The sequence below is a fragment of the Callorhinus ursinus genome, unplaced genomic scaffold, assembly GCF_003265705.2.
Source record: "Callorhinus ursinus isolate GAN/ISIS: 27379988/994484 unplaced genomic scaffold, GSC_fseal_2.0 scaffold9, whole genome shotgun sequence".
NCBI lineage: Eukaryota > Metazoa > Chordata > Mammalia > Carnivora > Otariidae > Callorhinus > Callorhinus ursinus.
The window spans coordinates 13054370-13063254 of record NW_027397071.1 but is presented as its reverse complement, the minus strand read 5'-3'; the positions used below and the strand labels follow the sequence as shown (position 1 = coordinate 13063254).

The following is an 8885-nucleotide window of genomic DNA, read 5'->3' as shown; positions in this document are numbered from 1 at the left end:
GTGGGTGATAAAGGGGTGAGGTTCAATCCAGTTCCTAAATTGAATGCTTTAGATGAGAAAGCAATCAGTGATAGCATGCTCAGTTTAGAAGTTTAAACAATTTCTGATTTGGATCATTTTATTCCTATAAGTATGATTTTTAATCATTGAGACTATCTTAATTCAATATGTTTTTCTAAATTAATATGGAGAAGAGTTTGAGGATATCAAAAATCTATAAAATAAAGACAACGGAAGTACTTACTAAACCAAGTAGAGGGAATAAAAATAAAGCCAAGGAATTCAGAAATTCATTTCATTGATGGAAGAAAAACTGACTCTTCAAGAACTAGAATAATTAATATTCATTCATGTCATCATTGCAAAACATTGCAAAACAAAATAAAGCAAAGTATTAAAGCACATTAAGTTTGCTAAAATAAAATCAAATTGACATTATATCCATTTGCAATGCAAAATAAAAGTATACAGTGAAGCAAACTCTGAAGAAATTGTAGGAGAAAAAAACAGACTGTGACATTAGCATTCTATACCATGAAATTATTATTTACTGCAAAAGCAACCGGAAGTATATCCATTCAGTTGACCAAATTGACATTACATAATTATGATTTTGCCTTTATCTTGAGATTCTATTCTGTCCTCATACACTGATTCTTGAAGCAGAATTTTTCGCCTAGAATATCCCTTGTAACAACACATGGTGATGGACATGGAAATGCACTGCCCAGATCTTCATTTAAAGAACTTATTACCCCAGCTGTCAACAGACAGCCTTTAGCTTTGAGCTCCACCAGGATATATATTTGTCTGCAGAGACTCATATATAAAGGTTATGTTAACCTGAGCAGCTCACATCCAATGACTAATTGAGGTGGGAACACAAAGGCCTTGCTATTTTGGCCCAATGTGGGACTTCTCTGATGAGCTATATATGCTCCAGATCTCCTCTATATGACTGATCAAGGCTTTGTTGAGCCTGCATCAGAGTTCAGCTTTTTCCTTTGCCCAACACTGTTTCTTCGCCATAAATATTCTGTATGCCAAATTCCCATTTTAGTATTTACTTCTGAAAATCATAACTTGTGGGACATAGGACTGATCCACTGTGACATTACAGAAACCAGAATACGAAAAGGAGGGGACCTTGTCACCATGCATGCTTGGTATTACAATTTTCCACATATTCTACTTACATTAAAAGGAAATGAGGCTATATTTTATCTACTTTATCGTTAAACTTGGTTATGAATTTCTTGAAGAACAAGCAACCTATGTTGGTCTAGTATGACCATATAAAATGAAATATTGCAACATTATTAGATACTGGTTATTGAAATATTCAATCTGTTAATTCAAATGCATATTAAAGAAGGATATTTGAATACTAAATAAGTGAAAAGAGTAAGAAAAGCAGAATCTAAGTACATTTGCTTTTAATACACATTGAATCAAGAGATATAATTTTTTGTTTGAGGAAGAATAAAAAAAAAATTCTAGCACTGGTTATGAGAGCTTACATTTTTAACTAACCCATGGAAAGTGCCTAGAGCTTGAGGAACATAGCACTAGAGACGTCACAGACCTGGGACCTGAAGCAGTTCAGAAGTGGTGAATAATAGTTCTTCAAGTCTACAATAAAAAATGGCCTCCAATAAAACTACATTGCAAAAAATGGGAAAGAAACAATGGAAAGAGTAAAATATAGAAGAGGGAGAATTTGTAGTGGAAACAGTACTAGACTGACATGTAGTGAATGGGAAGGTGGAGTATTTCCTGAAGTGCAAGGGATTTACAGATGATGACAACACTTGGGAACCTGGAGAAAATTTAGATTGTCCAGAGTTAATTGAAACATTTCTTTTCTTTCCTTTTTTTTTTTTAAGATTTATTTATTTGAGAGAGAGAGAGAACATAGGCAGGAGGGGCAGAGGGAAAACGAGAAAGAATTTCAAGTAGACTCTGCACTGAGCTTGGAGCCCATGGAGGGGCTCAATCTCACCACCCTGAGACCAGGACCTGAGCTGAAACCAAGAGTCAAATGTTCAACTTACTACTGTACCACCTAGGCACTCTGAAGCATTTCTTAATTCTCAAAAAGCTGGTAAAGGAAAAGATGGTACAAAAAGACAATCTTTATCTGATAGTGAATCTGATGATAGCAAATCAAAGAAGAAAAGAGATTCTGCTGATAAACCAAGAGGCTTTGTTAGAGGTCTTGATCCTAAATGAGTAATTGGCGCCACAGATAACAGTGGAGAATTAATGTGTCTCATGAAAATGAAAAGATTCAGATGAGGCAGACTTGGTGCTGGCAAAAGAGGCAAATATGAAGTGTCCTCAAACTGTAATTGCCTTTTATGAAGAGAGACTAACATGGCATTCTTGTCCAGAAGATGAAGCTCAATAATTGTTTGCATTGCTTTTCATATGTATTTATATTTATATATAAATATAAATATTTATATATTGTAAATCTGGGTCTTAGTTTCTTATTAGTGTGAAGAAGTATTCTAATGAAAATCATGTTTGGTATGTTCGGTTTGAAGTAGTATTGGGGGAGTTTTGCAGTCTTTTGCCTATATAACACTGGTTACTTTGAACAAATAAAGCTTTCTGTAGTTGCCTCCCTTTATCAGAAAGAAATATTTGAGACCATGGTATATTACTCTCCTGCATTAGAGAATACCTTTTCTAAATGTTTGGGGAAATCTTCATAGTCATTACTCAATCAGAATTTGTGTTTAACTCCTATAGGCCTAAGGACTATTCTTTTTTGTTTGTTTATTTGGGTTTTTATGTGTGTGTGTGTATACATAAAAATATATATATATCAATTGTTTTCTTTTCTTTTTTTTCCTTTCCTTTCCTTTTTATTTATTTTTTTTAACATTCACCAAAACAAAAACAGCCTTTTATAACCATGGATAAATCCATGATTCTGGGATGCCATCATTTTCAGCAATCTAAGAAATAAATCACATAAAAAATTGAAATTTTTCCTGAAGCCTTAACTTTTCAAATTTTATAGTTAATTGGACAATTTAAATTGGACAGTTTAAAAGCAACCATATCAGAATCCATACCCGTATCTACAGTCATTTATTTTTTTTAAAGATTTCATTTTATTTTAGAGAATGAGAGTGCAAGCAGAGAGTGGGGCAGAGGAAGAGGGAGAGATTCACAAGCCGACTCTGTGCTGAGTGCCGAGCCCCATGTGGGGCTCAGTGCCATGACCCTGAGATCATGACCTGAGCCGAAACTGAGTCAGATGCTTAACCGACTGAACCACCCAGGTGCCTCCATATCTACAGTCATTTAAATGCAAGTTTATTTGCAAGATCCCTGAAAGGAAATTTTATCACTACCAACAACCTCCCCACCTAAATGAGAAAACTAGACAAGTCCCGGTGTGTTTTAATTAGGTAAGCAAAACAGTTAAGTGGACATTTAAAGGTTCCTTCTAGTGAACCATTCCTTTACAAGAAGTTTAAATCCCGGTACTATATTGACTAAAAGGTCATGATCATGGAATGTCTAAGACTTCATACAGGTGACCTAACCATAATCAGATAGTTAGAGATGTTCGCAATTTTGGCCTACTGGAATAAATTGGTGAACAAACTTCTGTAATCTTTTGTATGTTTTTTCTTTACCTCAACTCATCCCTTACATGTAGGCTCAATCTTGTCAGTATTTGAGTTACTGGTTCAGCAGAAACCAGGAAAAACATTAACTTTGTAGTATCAGAAAGTTATCCAACTGCATATTGTTTTCTTTATTGTAAATACCGTTGGTCAATAAGTTTTATTCCTTTAAAAAAACAAAAATTAAAAAAAAATTACTAACCCATGGAGAATTACTGATGCTCTTCCTCAGCCTCAAGATTATTATTCCCCATCTGTCTCCCTCTCAATAAGTAGTACATATAATCATCCTAATTTAACTTATTCTAATTCTCTACAAAATGTTTATAAATACTTGATATTGTCTTATTTACTTATTAATGCACTTGTTACAGAACATACACTCAGGACCTTTATATCATCTGCATCACTCTGTCTTCACATAGCGGGGAAAAAAAAAAAGACATTCCTTAGCACCCAGTGCATCCTTCAGCACACTAAAGACAAAGAGATTCAAACACAGGCCAACAGAAAACTAAAGAGGAAGCACAAATGACAATATACATATTAAAAGATGCTCAATTTTATTGGTAATTAAGAAAATTACTTAATTGTAAATATTAAGCCATGGAAGCAGCAAGTATTAACAAAAGCATGCCTCAGTGGGAATTGTAGTCTGGTGATGTGAATATAAATTGACACATCTCATTGGGAAGCAGTTGGCATTATCTTGCACATTGAGCCTGCGCTTACTCCATGATCCCAAGATCAACCTTTTTTGGCCTATAGACTAAATAAATCCTTGTATATTTGCTACAGGAGACATGTAAAATCATGCCATGGAAATAATATATTTAATTACAGTAGTGAAAGGAACTCAGATGCTCATCAATCAACAAAAGTATGGACACTTTAGGAATATTCGTACCATTACCTAACAGCTATGAAAATAGATGACAATTATATGCATAAGCAAGGATAATTCTGACAAACATAATATAGAGTGAAAAAAATGAAAACCACAGAAGAATACACACCGTATTACTCAATTAATATACACTGTTCAAAAACTGTACTAAATTAAACAAGGTATGTTTAGGGATATATCCATTTGCGATGAACTATAAATGAAATTTAGGAAGAGATAAACAGAACGTTAAGGACAGTGGTTATTTCAAGCATTAAAAAGCGATAATGCAATAGAGAGGGAGGCCACAGAGGGCCCTACATTTGTTAGCTATGTATGCTTCTTAAGCTGGGTGGATTGTTCATAAGAGGACATTTTATAATTCTCTTAATATACATAATTTAAAAATAAAATCAGTTTATGTTCTATATACATATAGAGAGGTTTAATTCACACAAAAAGAAATACAAATGGAAACAAACATGCGAAAATATTAAAGATTGTGAATAAATATTCTTCCTTGAGACATTTTGATTTATTTAGTGAAAAAAATCTTAAAATAATTTATAAATTTGGGGTCCAAATTTTTGTATCTACATTATAAGTTTGCAGAAATAAATATTTCTGAAACCATGCTTATGAGAAATGGAAAGCAAACTACATTCATGTAATAAAATGTTATTCCATCCTTGATAGAAAATAGAATTCATCTTTATATTATATTATTAAAACTAAAAACTAGACTGCAGAGCAGCCTCTAATAATGATACATATTTATAGTGAAACACTGAGACAAAATTCTGAACTTATTAGTAAACATTCTAATGAGGAAAAAACACAGATGACAGAATAGACAAAGATCAGAATAAAACAGAAAGAGTTGAGAAGGAATTTAAGCTAATAAAAAAGAACAGTGCTGGGGTACCTGGGTGACTCAAGTCGGTTAATCGTCTGCCTTCAGCTCAGGTCATGATCCCAGGGTCCTGGGATCGAGCCCCACGTCGGGCTCCCCTGCTTCTCCCTCTGCCCCTCACCCCACTCATGTTCTCTCTCTCTCTCTTTCTCTCTCTCTCTCAGTTTCTCTCACTCTGTCTCTTTCTCAAATAAATAAATAAATGAAATCTTAAAAAAAAAAAACAGTGCTATTCTCAGAAAGCTTCATAATGTAGGTAATCTCTTCATGTCCTCTTGGTGATTTTTGTGGTGTCATCAGTCTTCACCTCTCAAGTGGTTTTGGGTGCTGTGGGGCGATCACAACAGAATTAGTGAATACCTTATTTCCATCCTTATAAAGGAAGACTGGAATGCAGTTTAAATTCATATGTCAAGGAGAAAGTATACTTACAGCCTTGATTATACCTGTCAACTCTCCATCCTACCACCACAATATTGACTGAAGAGAACTTTTTGGACATTACAAAGAGCATATATTAATCTACTGTTTTGGTGACATCATATTAATCATACCAGAAAAACAAAATGGGCCAGTATACTGGAGGTTTTAGTAGGATACATACTATCCAGAAGTTATTATATAACCCTATGTAATAACTGGAGATTTGGAGTCTTATGATCTGGAGCATTCTTGGATATCTAACCCAAAGTAAGGGGTATATTATTGCTTCTTGCAATTTCCACCACATAGAAGGAAATACAATGCTAGATGGGGCTCTTCGGGGTCTTGATTGTGTAATTCACACTTAGTAATATGACTTTAATACCTTTATCATGTGACACAGTAGGCAAGTAGCTTTGAGTGAGCCAAGAATATCGTTAAACACTATGTACTGGAGTATCTTTCATGGGAAAAATTGCTCTTTGGAGCTTGTAGTGAGCTCCAACACAAAAGTTTACCACATACAACCCTAGATTTCTAAAGAGAGGACAAGATATTTGTAAGAGGAAATTGTAGATCACTTGAAAAAACATATGTGGCATCTGACCATGGGACATCACGTGACCATATTTTTTTAAATTTTATTATGTTAATCACCATGCATTACATCATTAGTTTTGATGTAGTGTTCCATGATTCATTGTTTGCGTATAACACCCAGTGCTCCATTCAGTACGTGCCATCTTTAATACCCATCACCAGGCTAACCCATCCCCCCACCCCCCTCCCCTCTGGAACCCTCAGTTTGTTTCTCAGAGTCCACAGTCTCTCATGGTTCGTCTCCCCCTCCGATTTCCCCCCCTTCATTTTTCCCTTCCTACCATCTTCTTTTTTTCTTTTAAACATATAGTGTATTATTTGTTTCAGAGGTACAGGTCTGTGATTCATCAGTCTTACACAAATCACAACGTTCACCATAGCACATACCCTCCCCAGTGTCTATCACCCGGCCACCCCATCCCTCCCACCCCCCACCACTCCAGCAACCCTCAGTTTGTTTCCTGAGATTAAGAAGTCCTCATATAGTGACCACATTCTTAATGAGTTAGGTTATGTTATACCTATGAGATCTTAAGGTTGAATAGTCCCAGAAGCAATACATCATGAGATATGAAGGTATGAAGTGATATATCCAAAATAAACTGCATGAACAAGTGTCCAGATTTCTACATCATCTGTCAGTGTTTCACTTGTGCTTCTCCCTAAGTTTTTATGCATGGTTACATGAGGGGTAATTTAAGACCAACTTATGTAAGAGAAAAAGTGCCAAATTGGATTCACAGAAGGGTCAACTGTATAAGTGGGTCCAAGCTGAAGACACACTTCTGTACTACAGCCCCACACCCCAAGGTCTCTGAAAGGAACATTCTTTCTATGAGCAGCACTTCAAGAACTTCATCCAGTCATACACTGTATGAAAAAAGAAATGGCCCAAAGTACAACTCTTCTTAGTGCCAAATAGCTAGTTAGCCACAGAGTTGGAAGGGAAAAAATGGGAAGTTTGGGGATAAGAAGATTTGAGGAAGAAGCATGGAGATGCAGATACATAAACATTTTGGACCCAAATTGTAAAAATCTTTATACTACATATTTGTGTCACCAAGAGAGTTCCATTTTCTGTTTTCCTAAAATAACTATTTAATATTGTAAATATCCTTCTAAAGGCTGTTTCAACTACATTCCATAAATTATATATTTATTTTATTTTCACTAATTTATATATATTTGTTTTTAACTTCCCTTGAGAAATCTCATTTGACAGCAGGTATATTTAAAAGTGGATTGTTTAATTTTCATATACTTGGGAATTTTCCAGCTATCTTTCTCTTAGTAATTTCTACCTTAATGCCATTATGGTCTGAGAAGATAGTTTGTAAGATTTCTACTCTTTTAAATTTTATGGTTTGTTTTATGGCTCAAAATATTGTCTCTTTTAGAGAAATACCCCCCCATGCACGTGAAAAGGGTATGTGCTCTGCTTTTGTTGGGTACAGTGTTCTATAAATGTTTATTAGATCTAGTTCGTTGATAGTCTTCTACATTTTTATTAATTTACTGTATATTCTATGTATTATTGAGAGAGGTGTGGATTTTTTTAGCTATAATTGTGGATGTATTTTAGTTTGTCAGTTTTTATACTGTGTATTTTGAAGCTTTATTGTTGGTAACATACACATTTCGGATTGTTCTGTCTTCTTAGAATTATTAACCCATTTATTTATATAATGAAATGGCATATTACATAATGTACTACTTTATTCTTAATACTCTGCCTGTTCAGAAGTCCTTTAGTCTGATGTTAATATAACTACTCCAGTTTTCTTGTGGTTGTTGATTGCTTGGTGTAGTTTAATCCATCTTTTTATTTAATCTGTGTCTTTATATTTAAAGTGGATTTACTGTACACAGCATACTCATGTATTGCTTTTACATTCTATTTGACTGGCTCTGTCCTTTCGTTGGTGAATTTAGATCCTTTATATTTAAAGTGATTATAAATTTATATTAAAATCTACGCTTTGTAGATATTTTTTATTCTGTTTTTTCTTTGTTTCTTTTTTCTCCCTCTTCCGTCTTCTCTTATGTGAAGGATGTTTTATGATTTTTAAATCTTCTCTATCGAGTTCTTATTTTTATCTTTCTTAAGAAATGTTTTTAGTGATTGCAAGGGTTTAAAATATACATCTTTAAGTTACCAAGGTCCAAATTCAAATAATATTGTCCCATTTTATGTAGAGAGTAGTAACTTTACAACATTATATTCCTAATTACTCCCCTCATCCTTCATTCTGTTGTTCTCATTGTCTCTAATTTTGGATAGACATATTTACAGTACATACACTGTTGTCATGCATATATGTAATACATTGCTCCTACGTTTGCTTTAAGCAGTTTCTTTTAGAACAGTTAAAATAAGAAAATTTAACTTAATTTTACCTTTTAAGTTTATTTTCAG

The 8885-nt window shown here is 34.1% G+C and overlaps 1 pseudogene; it reads left to right on the top strand.

Moving 5' to 3' along the window:
* The first annotated feature begins 1644 nt into the window (after positions 1-1644).
* Positions 1645-2410, top strand: LOC112824311 (chromobox protein homolog 3-like; annotated as a pseudogene).
* Positions 2411-8885: the final 6475 nt, after the last annotated feature.